The following is a 14,925-nucleotide window of genomic DNA, read 5'->3' as shown; positions in this document are numbered from 1 at the left end:
ATGTCATCGATCCCAATTGTGTGGATCGATGCTTATGATGTCAATCACTGGATTGTCTGGTCCAGACTCGATTATTTACAGACCGCCGTCATATAGCTGAAATATTGTTAAGTGCGGCGTAAAACAACAAACAAACAAACAAACACTTTAAGTTGGGTGGTGACAAGAAGATGGAGGACCAGATGACCGTGTTCTAGATTTATACATCCTTTGTGTACATCAGGAAAAATAAGGGAAAGTATAACGATGTAAAAAATATACAAATATTTGTATAAGGTGGTCAAAAGCAGAAACTTTTTTTCTGTATAAAAAAGCGAAAAAAATATTTCCATATCCATTGTACGCTTCTGACTACATCATATGTTTATGAATCTCTGTCAAATAGTGATTATACCAGGTGTTCGCGAACAGGCGAGTGTATCCTTCCCAACCGTTGGCACCCACCACAAACACATGCAAAGGCACGTCAACTGTTCACCTGTAAACAACCCGGGAACATGTAGTACTTGTCAAAATAGGAATTGCATCGGACCATTTTTTTCACTGATGAGTAGGGGGCATGGGTGGTCCAGTAGTCTAAGGCGCCGCGATTCGCTGTGCAGAGTTGCGTCCCTTGGGCACGCCAGAAACCTATGATTGTGGGTTTGAATCCCGGTTCGACCCGATTATGTTTCTAGGTTTGTCATCACCATACCCGTGCTCGGGTGTTTCACCGAAGTGGTAAACGTCTGAGACCTGCATCATTTCAGGCTTTCCTCCCACATTAAGCTGACACGCCGGGATATAAGTGGAATACTGTTAAAAGCGGCGTTAAACCCAAATCATTCACTCTCTCTCTCACTCACTCACTCACTCACTCACTCACTCACTCACTCACTCACTCACTGATGAGTAAAATTATATGTCCCCCACATATCTACCTAAAACGTTTCGATTAAATAATCGGTTATTACATGTAATGATGTGCAATATCAGACCTTAACAACCCATAGCTTTTACAATTTGCTCCCCAAATATATGTTTGGTCGGCAATAGATAACTATGTTTCTTCTTTCATGTTTATCAGTGTTCAAACCCGGACCAGTACGTAACGCCATGGGAAATTGTGGAGGCTTTTGTTTATGATCCCTACCTTGCATCAGGATGTTAGCCGTCACACAACACTCATGGTGAATAATAAATAAATATTGTGAAACAACAGTTATTGTAGTATTATTTCCGTCTTTACTAATACTGACATACGAAATGTGTTATTTTTCATGAGACATTTCATGCCTTTGGGGAATTCGGAAAGGTTTCATCACTGCCCGACATGAAATAAATGTATGTTAATTGGAAATGCTATATTTTTTAATCCGTTAAGAAGTATCATTTAATTGAGACAAGTATCAATTCTTGGAAAATTGGAATGAACGTGACAATATTAGTATATTTAGTTCCACCAAATCGAAACAATATTGTTTATTGCACAGAAAATTGATGAAAGTACATTCAGTGTGTTGGTTAATGTGGGAGGGAAGTCGGAGTGAATAATGTCTTAGAGTGAGTCAGTGAGTTTGATTTAACACCGCTTTTAACAATATTCCAGTTATATCGCGGCGTGTCAGCTTAATGTGGGAGGAAAGCCCGAAGTGATGCAGGTCTCAGACGTTTACCACTTCGGTGAAACCCACGAGCACGGGTATGGTGCTGACAAACCTAGAAACATAATCGGGGGGAACCGGGATTCGAACCCACAATCATAGGTTCCTGGCGTGCCCAAGGGACGCAACTCTGCACAGCGAATCGCAGAATGTCTTAGACCTTTGCTACTTCACATGGTATGGTGTTAAGAAACCTAGCTCCACGATCAGGGCGAATTTGAGATTCAAACTCGCAATCATCGGATCCTGGTTTTGCAAAGGTGCGTAACGATGTACTTAAGGTGATTTGGACACCCGTACCTCCCGTACAGTTTGATCATTGCCACATTACCAGAAAATGACCACACAAGATCAATGAATAATTAGCAAATGATATTGAAACACACAGTTGTGGGTTACTATCACAAAAGACAATACAACTGAGTCCAATAGGTGGCAGTAGCTACGTAACATGCCCTTCAATATATGTCAGCTGGCAAGTCAGGTCGTAAAAGGCATCGAATCACCCTCGTGTGGCTTTTAAAAAGGTACACGGTTCGCTCCGATTATGTTTCTAGGTTCGTCAGCACCATACCCGTGCTCGTGGGTTACACCGAAGTGGTAAACGTCTGAGACCTGCATCAATTCGGGCTTTCCTCCCACATTAAGCTGACTCGCCGCGATATAAGTGGAATACTGTTAAAAGCGGCGTTTAACCCCAACTCACTCACTCACTTACTATAAAGGTACAGCCAGCATTCTAGGAACTGTCACATCACGAATCACCTTACGATCACGCTTGCTGTTTGTCAACAACCAAGGGATGTAACCCTCATCAGCTTCCTGTTAAACTTTGTCCTCAACATCACTTGACATTTTACGAGCGCTTCAGTCTTTTGCTGCCACTGATCACTACAAATACACTGACAACAATCACAACTACCTTATATCGTTCTGCATGTATACCAGGAATGCCTACGTGCACATCATCTATCATTTTTAAGAAAGGCGAACGCAAGCCCTTACATTTATTTCTGGCAAATACGAACACTTAGAACTCTAACTAAGAAACTATTAGAACCTGCAAGAACATTTCGTTGTAATATCAAAAAGTCCATTGCATGTATAGAGGCTGTATATATTATGAAGAAGCATGCGCACATTATACCCAGTCGAATAACAGTTCACACACTACACAACAATTGATTGTTTGAAAATAAAACAGATTGCTGACAGATGTCATACAGGCTTCATGCTAAAGCAGCAGTATCACATAGGAGTCTGACGTGAACAGTCACATCTACAGCTCCAATAACACACTGGTGGAACTTACGCTGCTTCATTCACAGGTAAGACAGGTAAGATATGTTTGACTGTTGTCTAACGCCGCACTGCTGTTTTTTGATGACGGTTTGTAAAAAATAGAGGACAAGGCAATCAAGAATCGATCAACACAATTGACATTACTTTAATAATCCAAATATTGTGATATTCCGACTTTTGTTAAATAGTCTGGATGTATTAACAACACAAAACATGACCATAATTACACATATATATATACTTTGTAAATAAGAGCTAAAGGGGTAGGCGACACATCTGTGATATGTACTATAGGCCTGCGGTCTCTTAATAATGCTTGAATAAACATTGATTGATTGAGAGTTTGACTACCTGCTCCATCTGCTGGGGTTTAAGCATATGCTGTTGGGCATGTATGTTCTGCCCGGAATGCTCTTGATGGAGTGCGTATGGTTCAACGCCGCTTTGAAAAGTTCCGTTTAATCACGGCGTGGCGTATTAACGTGGTTTTTCACTCACACTTTCCCTCCCTCACTCACTTACTCACTCACTCCCTCGGTCAATGGCTCAAGCCTCATGGGGAAACAATGGATTAGGGAAATTACACAAGACACAAGAAACTGAACATAGTCGTTCGATGAGCAAGATCCTGAGCTTTAAGGTGTTTCAGTTAAATTGCTGACCTCTATGTAAACATCCATAACGCCATATCCCCCTTTCATGGGATATTAAACTGAAGAAGTAAAAGCGAAATTTAAAAAAAGAATGATTTGTTATTTCTTGTAAAAATTGTACGAAGCAAACAGACCATGCCATGCTATCGTCAGCTGTTCCTCCAACTGTAGACACAGTAGATGTCTCACAAGCGTGTCTCTACCACAGAGGAGGAATCTATACTAGACGATACAAACCATGCATGATTTTCGTAAGCTGTTCCTCCAACTGTAGACACAGTAGATGTCTCACAAGCATGTCTCTACCACAGAGGAGGAATCTATACTAGACGATACAAACCATGCATGATTTTCGTAAGCTGTACCTCCAACTGTAGACACAGTAGATGTCTCACAAGCATGTCTCTACCACAGAGGAGGAATTTATACTAGACGATACAAACCATGCATGCTATCGTAAGCTGTTCCTCCAACTGTAGACACAGTAGATGTCTCACAAGCATGTCTCTACCACAGAGGAGGAATCTATACTAGACGATACAAACCATGCATGCTATCGTAAGCTGTTCCTCCAACTGTAGACACAGTAGATGTCTCACAAGCATGTCTCTACCACAGAGGAGGAATTTATACTAGACGATACAAACCATGCATGCTGTCGTCAGCTGTTTCCTCCAACTGTAGACACAGTTGATCAACATGTCTCATAATCGTGTCTCTACCACAGAGGAGGAGGAATCTATACTAGACGATACACACCATGCATGCTATCGTCAGCTGCTTTCTCCAACTGTAGAAACAGTTGACCAACATGTCTCATAATCGTGTCTCTACCACAGAGGAGAATCTATACAAGACGATACAAACCATGCATGCTGTCGTCAGCTATTTTCTCCAACTGTAGACACAGTTGACTAACATGTCTCACAAGCATGTCTCTACCACAGAGGAGGAATCTATACTAGACGATACAGACCATGCATGCTATCGTCAGCTGCTTTCTCCAACTGTAGACACAGTTGACCAACATGTCTCATAATCGTGTCTCTACCACAGAGGAGGAATCTATACTAGACGATACAAACCATGCATGCTATCGTAAGCTGTTCCTCCAACTGTAGACACAGTAGATGTCTCACAAGCATGTCTCTACCACAGAGTAGGAATTTATACTAGACGATACAAACCATGCATGTTGTCGTCAGCTGTTTCCTCCAACTGTAGACACAGTTGACCAACATGTCTCATAATCGTGTCTCTACCACAGAGGAGGAGGAATTTATACTAGACGATACAAACCATGCATGCTATCATCAGCTGCTTTCTCCAACTGTAGACACAGTTGACCAACATGTCTCATAATCGTGTCTCTACCACAGAGGAGGAGGAATCTATACTAGACGATACACACCATGCATGCTATCGTCAGCTGCTTTCTCCAACTGTAGACACAGTTGACCAACATGTCTCATAATCGTGTCTCTACCACAGAGGAGGAATCTATACTAGACGATACAAACCATGCATGCTGTCGTCAGCTGTTTTCTCCAACTGTAGACACAGTTGACTAACATGTCTCACAAGCATGTCTCTACCACAGAGGAGGAATCTACACTAGACGATACAGACCATGCATGCTATCGCCAGCTGCTTTCTCCAACTGTAGACACAGTTGACCAACATGTCTCATAATCGTGTCTCTACCACAGAGGAGGAATCTATACAAGACGATACAAACCATGCATGCTATCGTAAGCTGTTCCTCCAACTGTAGACACAGTAGATGTCTCACAAGCATGTCTCTACCACAGAGGAGGACTTTATACTAGACGATACAAACCATACATGCTATCGTCAGCTGTTTTCTCCAACTGTAGACACAGTTGACCAACATGTCTCACAAGCATGTCTCTACCACAGGGGAGGAATCTATACACAAGACGATGTAAACCATTTTACCATGACATGAATGCCTGATTCTGACCATTCAAAAGAACATTAAAATCAGGTATCTAATTTTAAAAAATAACAAGACTTGTGTGTGAATACGTCGATATTTCGGTAGCCTACATATCAATGCATATACCAATAGTTGCCGATAACTCTCTTGAACTGTTCTCGTTTAGTATCGGAACAGTATCAGATGGTTCACTGGTACACTGCACATTCACACACTTGGCTTATCAAACATGATAACGTCTATGCCAATAAACAATAGCGACAAAACTGTTTTCATTTTCATAAGATTGCTCTGCTCTCCCGATTGTTGTTTGTTTGTTTGTTGTTTAACGCCGCACTCAGCATTATTCCAGCTATATGACGGCGGTCTGTAAATAATCGAGTCTGGATCAGACAATCCAGTGATTAATATCATGAGCATCTATCCACGCAATTGGGATCGATGACATGCATCAACCAAGTCAGCGAGCCTGACCACCCGATCCCGTTAGTCGCCTTTTACGACAAGCATAGTCACCTTTTACGGCAAGCATGGGTTGCTGAAGACCTATTCTACCCCGGATCTTCACGGGTCACTCTCCCGATTGCACGATTCCGACTGTATCACGGACAGGCGTATGTTAATTGCTATCAAATAGTGATGATACCAGGTGTTCACAAACTTGGTTTGTTTGTTTGTTGTTTTACGCCGCACTCAGCAATATTACAGCAATATGACGGCGGTCTGTAAAATAATCGAGTCTGGACCAGACAATCCAGTGATTGGTATCATGAGCATCGATCCACGCAATTAGGATCGATGACATGCAAGAACCAAATCAGCGAGCCTGTCCACCCGATCCCGTTAGTCGCCTTTTACGACAAGCATAGTCGCCTTTTGTGGCAAGCATGGGTTGCTGAAGACCTATTCTAACCCGGATCTTCACGGGTCGTGTTCACAAAGAGGTGAATGTGTGGCACCCATCATAAACACGTACATGCAAAGGCAAGTCAGTTGTTCACCTGTCAAAACACGTGAACACGCTGTCAAACTCATTTTTGTTATAAATTGCTACATCAAGTTAGAAACGTCCTCCACCTGTCTACCATAAAACATGTTTTAAGCTCTACTAAGACTTTGAACTTTGTAACCCTGATCGAAAAACGTTTGTGCAAAAGTCGAAAAGCCCTTGTTGCGCAGTGGAACTGAATATTTGAGCGTGGTTTAACTTAAAATGAAAACTAATCTAAACTTTGTATGACTTACCTTTTTTGAATGAATTCAGGAACTAAACGTGATAACCTATTATAAAACTATGAAGATCTATGAGGAACTAAACGTGATTACCTGTTATTATGTGAAGGAAAGATGAATCAACCTCAAATGAAAGAAACTAAATGCTAATTCAAACAGTTACTCCTAAGGGAGTCTTAACACTGTCTAACGCCATGTCTAACGCCATCTGTCTAACCATCTAACCATCTAACCAACGAACTCTCTAACGAACTCTGGCCAACTTTCTAACCATCTAACTAACCATCTAACGAATGGTCTAACGAACATTCTAGCGAACTATGACCAAGTCTCTCTCTCTCTCTCTCTCTCTCTAACCATCTAACTAACGAATTCTGACCAAGTAACTAACTGATGCGCGCTACCGCCTTATATTTCTAAAGTAAAATAAGATGTTTGTAATCTACAATTAGACTGTCTCAAATTTCAAAGCACGTACGTTTATCGCCTAAGTGATTTACACCACAAGAATCGAATTTGCCAAAGTTTGTTTGTTTGTTGTTTAAAAACGCACGCGGCAATATTCCAGCTATATGACGACGGTCTGAAAAGAATCGAGTCTGGACCAGACTAGCCAGTGATTGACTTCATGAGGATAGATCTACGCAACTGGGATACGATGACATGCATCAACCAAGTCAGCCTATTACGACAATCATGGGTTTCTAAAGACCTATTCTAACCCGGATCTTCGCGGGTTAAATCTACCAAAGGAGAGTCCATACACCAGACGGATATCTACAAAAGAGGAACATCTGTACAGGTCTCGCATTCACAACAGAGGGGGTATAGACAAGACGCGTACGGCCATCAACAACAGAGGACCAGATACACAAAAGTATATGTTTCTTTTTGTTAGTTACTGCAATAACGTTATAGGATTCATTGTGATAGTCCGCCGTTCTGTTGGAGGATGTACATAACTGCATTTTATTATTATGAAGAGTCAATCTGCATGTACATACATGCAAGCTTGTCCACAATCAGATATAACCAATAGGCTTACACAAAGCAGACTGACAACTGCAAACCATCTTCAATAAGACACAGACACGCGGAAAAGCTTACAAGCAGACATGCGGATAGAAAACGCTACCAGCAGACACACGGACAGACACGGTTACAACAAGCAGAAACACAAAAGACAAATTTACAGCTAGCAAATATACGGACCAATACGCTTACAACAAAGCAAATACACGGACCAACACGCTTACAACAAAGCAAATATACGGACCAACACGCTTATAACAAAGCAAATATACGGACCAACACGCTTACAACAAAGCAACACACAGACCAACACGCTTACAACAAAGTCAACACGGACCAACACGCTTACAACAAAGCAAACACACGGACCAACACGCTTACAACAAAGCAAACACACGACCAACACGCTTACAACAAAGCAAATACACGGACCAACACGCTTACAACAAAGCAACACACAGACCAACACGCTTACAACAAAGTCAACACGGACCAACACGCTTACAACAAAGCAAACACACGGACAGACACGCTTACAACAAAGCAACACACAGACCAACATGCTTACAACAAAGCAAACACACGGACCAACACGCTTACAACAAAGAAAACACACGGACCAACACGCTTACAACAAAGCAAACACACGGACCAACACGCTTACAACAAAGCAAACACACGGACCAACACGCTTACAACAAAGCAAACACACGGCCCAACACGCTTACAACAAAGCAAACACACAGACCAACACACTTAAAACAAAGTCAACACACGGACCAACACGCTTACAACAAAGCAAACACACGGCCCAACACGCTTACAACAAAGCAAATACACGGACCAACACGCTTACAACAAAGCAACACACAGACCAACACGCTTACAACAAAGCAACACACGGACCAACACGCTTACAACAAAGCAAACACGTCAGAATTTGATACCATGTAAGATACGCAGCCCTGGATCATGCATGCACGTCATCACAGGTACCGCCTGTGGATTTAGTTGGATGCGCATCAATAACAGTGATGACTATTGATCACAAAGTAAGATCAAAGCTGCCTAACACACAGGTATGAAATGTAGACACGGTGTGCCCCTGTGGGTCATGGAGGAAGTAGTCACTTCATGTCGGCAATACATCGAGGTGAACAACATCCATATGCAAGGACAATGTTTCAGAAGGACCAGGACGTCACTCTGGCCGAGGAGCTCTTTTCGGTTTAACTCACGGATTGTGATATGCGCACACGTCCATTGATTATCTGAAAACAGGTGGTATACAGTAACACACCTGTAGCGTGTGCAGAGGAGACAAGTGACACTACTTTAACCATCAAGACACTTTCGACATTCCACGGGACAAGGCGACCTTGTGTAAGGTAGGATACAATTGGTGTTTTATTATATAGTTTTCATAATATTTATGATTCTGGGTTTGTTTAATGGCTTAAGTTCCATTTCTTCAGTTCAAGATGTCTAGGGAGCGGTTCGTGTTGCTCGTGCTGTTTGTGGTGGTTGCTGCGACCTTTAATGTAGCTGCCGGTAAGTGTCTGATATATCCCATACGGTGGCCCATAAGGGACATGGAGACTGTTTTACCATATTTTGATATTTCACTTACTTTTATCGTAACCTTTTGCAAATTAACACGATTTGTCTTACAAATATGTGATGAATCATGTTCCTTATGGGCTACCATAATCACGGGAGGAGTATATTGTGAGAAACACGAGACGATTCATGTATGATTGATACGTGGTGTAAGATATGGATATACGTGACCATATTGTTTGAATATCATATGTTCCATATATAAATCCAGCGTGAAGTGTTTGAAGGCAAGGAATTAGAGCAACATGTATTTCAACTTTAAATTGTCAATGTACACGTTGGAGTTTTCAAAATTTGTAAAGCGGAATAGGACAGTTTAAGATGAGAAACAAAACATCACGGTACATTGCGTTGTGAACTACAGTCACGTTACAGGACAGTTACAGGACAGTTACAGGACAATTACAGGGCAGGTGAACGAGGTGACATGCGGTTCAACGTCGCGTTCAATATTATTGCACTCATATAGCGACTCTATGACCAGAATATCGTGAGCAGCAAACTACGAATTGGGATCATAACTTTACTATCATTATGGATGCTGTCGAAGCAATCGCAAAAATGGGCCAAAAGAGAAGAAGAACCCACTGAATGTCTTTCGGAGTGGGTTAAGTCAATGCGCATGATTGCAGAATAAACATACTGAAAAAGAAGAAACAGAATTTGATTAAACCCATTCTATCCCAACAAGCTGAGACCAAAAGTCTTGCTAGATTTTATTAAAAGTTTGTAGTTTTTCCCATAGAAAATGACTCAAAAATCATAACCCCTTATATGTAAGCACCACTACATTAATTGTTTGATCAAAGAACATTTGATGCTAGCCCATGAAAATACCATGCCGCAGTTCAGCATGGACATGGATACCTCATTCAGACACAGTATACTGACTCCGAACCAACCAGTCCTTGACCAGAATTGTTTAACAAGTGAAATGCATAAACAAATAATATATAAGTTAAGATACTCAAGCACACAGACACACAGACACACAGACACACACACACACAGACACACACACACACACACACACACACACACACACACACACACACACACACACACACACACACACACACACACACACACACACACACACATACACACACATACACACACATGGGCATGCACGTCGCTACATGAGTGAAATAATATTTCTGCTAACATTATGCTAGTTACCAAGAACTAGATAGACATAGGCTTTTACATTTTGTCACTATTTGAATAGAGTCTATTACACGTTAATCGGCTTTATACACAGAAAATTATTTTCAATACACTGTATATTAATCGTTACCCACATAACCGACACAGGGGCACTAATATACACAGTATTTGTTTGATCTCAGGTGAGTGTTCTTTGATGTGCCCCAAAGGACAGCTGTGTGTCATACGTCAGAAGCAGGAAATATGTGGTGAGTTTCACTTTGTTGCCCATGTCCTACTATCGCGACGGTCTGCGTGTCAGCGCTCTACCATCAAACTGGACGAGTTCCGGTTCAAATGCCTGCAACAGAATGTCATTTGTATCACGTCGCGCATGTGCTAGTTTGATGTTGACAACATCCAAAGCTGATGTTCCCAAGAACATGACGTTATGTTATAATAGCAGGACATACGAATTTGTTAATTTTGATTGTTGTGTCCGTGTTTGTTTGTTCGTTGTTCGCAGTAGTATTCCAACAAAATGATGTTTACCTGTAAATGCCGTTCGGCCTTGATGACATTCAATCAAGGCCCAAGCGAACCAACCTACTCCGACACCGAGCCACATGGTGTATTCATAGCTTTCGGCCATGGGAACCGTGCCAATTTACACTTGTCAGAGGGGTACACAAAGAACTTGATTAAGACGTCCAGATGTCGGACTTCCATTTTTGTCGGAGCCACGGTGGCTGAGTGTGTTAGATCGCTGTCTTTGTGTGCTGGCGATCAGGTGTTTCACTCTGAGAGTCTGGATTCGAATCCTTATGGGAGTCAACAAAAAACTACTAGAATTTGTACTATACTAAGAAAATGTTATCCCAAATAACATATTGTAAACTTTCGTAAGATTGGGGTGCTAAATGTCATTTTAGGCAATTGGTAATTTGGTCGATGGAACAAAATTAAAAATACAAATAATGGTAAGCACGAGACGATCATTACGTTCCATGAGGCTAGGATGACCTAATTGCTGTGTACAGAGTATGTCCTTTCCACCTCTTAGCAGCTCATAGGGATGGCAGCCTCTGTACCGATCTGATAAGAGGATGATTTCGACTTTCTTGTTGTTAATTTCCCCTTTAGATCGAGCAAGATACCGCCAGCTTATTGTGTTTACAATTCACCATTAATTGGGTATATGTTTTTAAATTTCACGAAAAGGCACATGATGTTTTATATCACTTTTTTACCTCAAAGAACGTAGACCTGGATCTACGTGTGACTTCTGTAGTTTCTGTACAACAAATGTACTCAGATAATATTCTCATTAGTTGAGGAAGGTCTGTTAAGAGCTACCTCATTACCTCGGTCACAACGACAGCTCGTCGTAATACATTTACACCAAGTACAAGACGTCAAAATGGCCAACGATAAACGTGACGGGAGAGATTTTTTTTTCAAAAGTTTTTAATGAACGTGTGGCTATTACAAATGTCCGTCATCACTGATCAATTGGCCGATCACTGAAAGGTGATTGTAAAGATATGTCAAATAGATACGAAGGTACTTTCATGTATTGCTGTTGACTGTCACTGTAGTCGACTATACCGTAGTTTGGATGTGCTTTTCTTCGTTAAGTTCCCTAGGATAGGCTGTATCGAGGATATCTTTGAACGGACATGCAATCAAACTATCCAAACTTTTCCCAATGTAAGCTAAAACGCTAAATTCAAGGTAAAAGGGTCGACATGATGAAAAACAACGCTTCTGTATTTATTTGTCCTAGGGAATTCCCAGGGATTCCGTCAGTGTTTACGGCATTTCAAGAACCCAGTCTCATGAAAAACGTATGAACGTCAAATTGTGTCGTTCATGCACTTATGAACGTCAATTTCGCGGTCATGTGACCGACGTTTCGTCCAATGGAAAAGCCGTATATCGTCTAAACGTAATATTGAAAAAAATAGTGTGTAATAATATACATTTGCATGACTTAAACTATATGCAACGAATTCAAAACTTGTAGTATATGGGTTAACCAAGCCAATCAATTTCGGTTGTGGGTCATGCAACACATAAAACTATGCCCCACTTAATAAAGCGCTTGTTTCTGTCGATTGTGATCAGATAACCTAGCTGTTTTCTTGTTACTGACCGTATGAATTAATATGAAATTTGTCAGTTTGTCGAGCAGTTGACATGGATTGTGGAAAATGGCCCATGTTGTACAAAACATTACGTTCCTTCTCACAGATGCACTTTTGACGTTAGAGCCTACAGACCCCGTGAAAGCCTTCGGGAATGGAGGTGGCGTACCATTCACTGGAAAGTGACGTCATGGCCCCTCTACAGTTACAGAAATTAAAGGATGAAGAAACAGGCTCCAAGAAGATACACGTGCAACTCTGTGTGTGCTCTTTATGTACAACGAAACCCTAAATACACATTAGACGCAACCTGATTATTGTCATTATTCTTATAGATAACTAGCAGGAATCGTGGACACGGTGAGAGTGTGATTTGGGTTCAACGCCGCTTTTAACAGTATTCCAGTTATATCGCGGCGTGTCATCTTAATGTGGGAGGAAAGCCCTAAGTGATGCAGGTTTCAGACGTTTACCACTTCGGTGAAACCAACGAGCACGGGTATGGTGTTGACAAACCTAGAAACCTAATCAGGGGGAACCGGGATTCGAACCCACAATCATAGGTTCCTGGAGTGCCCAAGGGACGCAACTCTGTACAGCGAATCGAGGCGCCCTAGACGACTGGGCCACCCGTGCCCCCTCGTGGACACGGACTTTATATTTCATGGTCACTGTCACTTTTCATAAGTGGGCGAGAGTACACTCGTACCAGACTTTAAGGAACATGTCAGGACGATCGCGGCGGGTGGGAAATTGGTTTAACGCATTGTACATGTAGAGACTCGACCCGTGAACATCCGGGGTAGAATAGGTCTTCAGCAACCCATGCTTGTCGTAAAAGGTGAATATGCTTGTCGTAAAAGGCGACTAACCGGATCGGGTGGTCAGGCTCGCTGACTTGGTTGATGCATGTCATCGATCCCAATTGCGTGGATCGATGCTCATGATGTAAATCACTGGATTGTCTGATCCAGACTCGATTATTTACAGACCGCCGTCAAGTAGCTGGAATATTGCTGAGTGCGGCGTTAAACAACAAACCAACCAACCAACCCAATTGCATGGGTGGATGTTTATGATGTCAATCACTGGATTGCCTGATCCAGACTAAATTATTTACAGACCGCCGTCAAATAGCTGGAATATTGCTGTGTGCGGCGTAAAACAACAAACCAACCAACCAACATGTAGAGACTCGGGCTTCACTGTGACGACTAAACGCTTTAGTGACGCTCCATCGACTGTGTGGACAAGGACGACACTTGACTGTACATTCACCCTTTGTGTTGAAAATGATAAACATGGAGAAGATTGCTTCAAATATATTAGACCAACGCCATAGTATATTCAATCGGGTTTCTGATATAAATTCATCAGATCATGAGCTTTTACACAAGAATGTCAGTTGTGTGTGTAGTTCATCAGTCACCATAGTGTGGACCAAAACCATAGAAACATTTTCGTCGTCTCCAAGTGATGATAAATCAATAAAACATACGACAGTAAGCAGTGTCAGCACAATTAAGTCAATCTTTTTTTTTGAAAAAATGTCATACGAACCCGCCGAAATATTAAAAATATTAATAGATCAATAGCAGTGGTTTTTGTATTTCGTCAACCGGAATAAGTAAAATGTTTTAACTTAAATTATTTAAAATACTATTATTATAACCTGTTGAAAACTTATCTTAAAAACTCCCTGCCCCCACTTTATTTAGTTTTTAAATTTACCTATAGCGTCTTACTTTTGGAGAAATCAAAAGAAGTATTTGAAATTGGAACTATTGGGTGTTTTGCCGACCTACCGACTTTAATGTTACGTAAACCGTGTTTACAGAAGCGGCATTATCAGTACAACAACCTTAATACTTAGCTACGAAAAGTAAAATAACTTTTGACCTCACGATAAGGTTATAAGTGGAAAGTCATTGTGACATGTCTCTTAGATATCTAACCTTTCGATTTCCCCTTTCGTGGGTGTAGAATCAAGGAAATAACTCCCTTTACAGGTAGGCCCTTTGTATACAAGAATGTGACGGTGCATGGTTCGCCGATGACGTCCACTGATATGGATTTTTGCAACACATGTTCCAACTTAAACCAGGGGCAATTGAAAGTACTCTTAGGAGCTAATTGAAATCTCAGTAACGATTTATTCTCTGGTAAAGTCGCTTTGAATGAACCACAGC

At 41.4% G+C, this 14,925-nt stretch overlaps 2 long non-coding RNA genes across 2 annotated transcripts; one reads left to right on the top strand and one right to left on the bottom strand.

Annotated features, from left to right (window-relative positions):
- Positions 1-6,734: 6,734 nt before the first annotated feature.
- Positions 6,735-12,675, bottom strand: LOC125377802. Its single transcript, XR_007219824.1, has 3 exons — positions 12,665-12,675; positions 7,504-7,508; positions 6,735-6,884 (listed from the first exon to the last, which is right to left on the bottom strand). It is a non-coding gene; the product is annotated as an uncharacterized LOC125377802 (long non-coding RNA).
- On the top strand, positions 8,799-13,039 carry LOC124144375. Its single transcript, XR_006862404.2, has 4 exons — positions 8,799-9,211; positions 9,299-9,374; positions 10,793-10,858; positions 12,843-13,039. It is a non-coding gene; the product is annotated as an uncharacterized LOC124144375 (long non-coding RNA).
- Positions 13,040-14,925: the final 1,886 nt, after the last annotated feature.

This window comes from Haliotis rufescens, unplaced genomic scaffold (assembly GCF_023055435.1).
Source record: "Haliotis rufescens isolate VD_foot unplaced genomic scaffold, xgHalRufe1.0.p SCAF_10, whole genome shotgun sequence".
Lineage (NCBI taxonomy): Eukaryota > Metazoa > Mollusca > Gastropoda > Lepetellida > Haliotidae > Haliotis > Haliotis rufescens.
Note: the sequence above shows the minus strand (reverse complement) of the source record. Positions and strands in the feature narration are given on the sequence as shown.